Below are 2,975 nucleotides of genomic sequence, written 5' to 3'. Positions count from 1 at the left end.
TTCCTGACTATGTTCCTAACTGTCGAAACAGACAACTGATATCTCTCAGACAGCTTTCGGTATCCTTCCCCTAATTCATGATGGTGAACAATCTTTGTTTTCAGTTCATGTGACAGTTCTTTTGAGACTCCCATGTCGCTACTCTTCAGAGAAGAGTCACAGAGGAGGGAAACTTACAATTGCCCCCCCTTAAATACTCTCTCATAATTGGGTTCACCTGTGTATGTAGGTCAAGGGTCACAGAGCTTCCCAAACCAATTTTGAGTCCCAATAATTGGTTCTAAAGATTTTGAAATCAGTAAAATGACAACAGTGGCCAAATTTATGCACATGCCTAATTTTGTTCAAACAATTATTGCACACTTCCTGTAAATGGTATAAACTTCGTTTCACTTCTCAAATATCACTGTGTTTGTCTCCTATATGATATATTTAACTGATTTTTTTATCCTAAGAACCAACGATTTATGAAGGAAAATCATGGAAATTAACAAGGTTGCCCAAACTTTTGCAGACCACTGTATATATATACACATATATATATATATGTATATCTATATATATAGATATACATGTATATGTATATCTATATATGATTATATAGATCTAGATATCTATATATATTTATAGACATATACTGTATATATATATCTATATATATATAGATATATATATAGATATAGATATAGATATGTTTTAAACAGCAATACTAAATATATTTACTATTGCTGTTTACTAGTTATTTTCTTACTAAGTATTTAGTATCCAATTACTAGATTAATTAATGGAATGATTGGTAGAACACTATTACTAGAATCGATAGTTGCGAATCGATAGTTGCAGCCCTATAATATACCAATTTCTACGTAAGGTAAACAACAAGGAATGAAAACCAACTGTTTGTTTCAAAATAGTATTTTGTCTCTAGTAATTTGTGGAATTACTGGGGAAACAAACGAAAGGTGCACGACAGTAACATAGAATAGTTTGACAAATCCTGCCTCTCTCCAGCATCATGGGGCAAGTTTTCTTCAACACACTGGATGTCTGCATCATCTCTAAATACAAATAAATGTGCTGTTTCCATTGCTTTCACCTACATTACTTTCTCAAAATCAGTAAGAACGCAGTTGTACTTATTGTAAAGATATAGTGTTTCTTACTTTTAAAGCTGTGCATATAACCTCAGACAGCTGACCTGGACATAGTGCATTATATCAGTATCGTGATATGAGACTAGATATCGTTTTAGATTTTGGATATCTTTATATCGTAATATGGCATAAGTGTTGTCTTTTCCTGGTTGTAAAGGCTGCACAACAGTAAAGTGATGTCATTTTCTGAACTTACCAGACTGTTCTAGTTGTTCTATTGTTTGCCTTTACCCTTTTAGTCATTATATCCACATTACTGGTGATTGATGATTCTTTCACAAAATATTTACACAATGAGATTTTTGATAAAGCACCAATAGTCAACACTACAATATCGTTGCGGTATATCGATATCGAGGTATTTGTATACAAATATGGTGATATTTGATTGTCTCCATATTGTCCAAACCTACTTGGACATGTTGGTATCTTTGCTCTTTTACCTGTTTCTCTCAAACGGTACAGTGTAGAATTGTTTCATTCTTATTTGGTGTTTTGTATAAAATAAGGCTTTGAGCTTTCTCTATATAAATAGCGTATATGTTCACTAACTAGTCTAAAACAAGACACCTGCTTAAGCTTTCAGCTAAAATTGCAATCAGCAGTGTTTGATAGGCACCAGACTGAAATCTATTCTGTTCTGAGTGTGTAGTTAACAGCTGTGACAGCAATGTGTGTTAGCATTTGAACAAAGTGCTGTAAATCCACAGACCAAAATCCACTTTATGGTTAAAGTCATGGCATAAGTGTGTAGAGTTTAGAAAACTGTTCAAGCAATGAGAGGCGAACTAGAGCTTGGTCCACATGAACTGCTGCTGTGCAGACTGGAGTTAGAGTTTGGCACATGTTACTCCAGTCGTGCCCACTGTCATGCCCAGCACCTGGAATGTTATCCCTGCTGAGTCACACATGTACACACATAGCCTGATTAACTCGTTGCTTCTCTTTTGTGTCTTTTGATTGGGGAAGTTAATCACCTCAATGATAAATGAATGCATTTCAATTCATTTATAAACCCCTGGACTTTAATACTCATGTGTGTATGAGCAAGATTTCTATTTTTTAAAGGTTATTTTTTGGGCATTTCAGGCCTTTATTTTGACAGGACAGCTGAAGACATTAAAGGGCAGAGAGAGGGGGTGAATGACATGCAGCAAATATAGATAGATAGTTTGATTTATCGGTCCCAAAAAATGCGAAATTATGGTCACAATAAGGGCCGCAGGTCAGAGTCAAACCCGGGCCTGCTGTGTCAAGGACAAAACCTCTATACATGGGTGCCTGCTCTACCAAAAGAGCTATCTGGGTGCCCATGAGCAAGCTGTCTGCTCAGGTTCAAAATGTTGTGCACAGTCAAAACATATCCCACATATCTGTGTATTCTGTGTTCTATTTTGTAACACTGAGTTTCTGTAACACGTCAGCTTTTTTTAAAGTGATAGGGACAAAATACGAACATTTCAAAAAGTGGTGGGGACAGTGTCCCCAGTGTAAACAACAGCTTTGTCTCAACCCGATCAATGTTGGACTTGGTCTCTTTAACTCGCTCAGATGCTGTACACCTTCCAGTGTTTTAATGCCAAAAGCATGCCAATTACTATACCCACATCCTGCCCACTCATTACAGCATAGGTTATATGCCCAGTACATCTAGCCTGTGTGAATAATATTGAGGTCTCTTCGGATGGCCTGGAGGCAGAGACCCAGGAATAGCATCAGTGTCATTTCGAAGCGGAGCAATTATCCAAGGCCAGGCTGGACAAATCGATTCCTGCAGACTTTTTAAATGCTCCTGGCCAATTATAAAGGCAGTGCACCCCC

This window comes from Etheostoma spectabile, chromosome 4, assembly GCF_008692095.1.
Source record: "Etheostoma spectabile isolate EspeVRDwgs_2016 chromosome 4, UIUC_Espe_1.0, whole genome shotgun sequence".
Taxonomy (NCBI): domain Eukaryota; kingdom Metazoa; phylum Chordata; class Actinopteri; order Perciformes; family Percidae; genus Etheostoma; species Etheostoma spectabile.
This window is presented reverse-complemented; position numbering follows the sequence as displayed.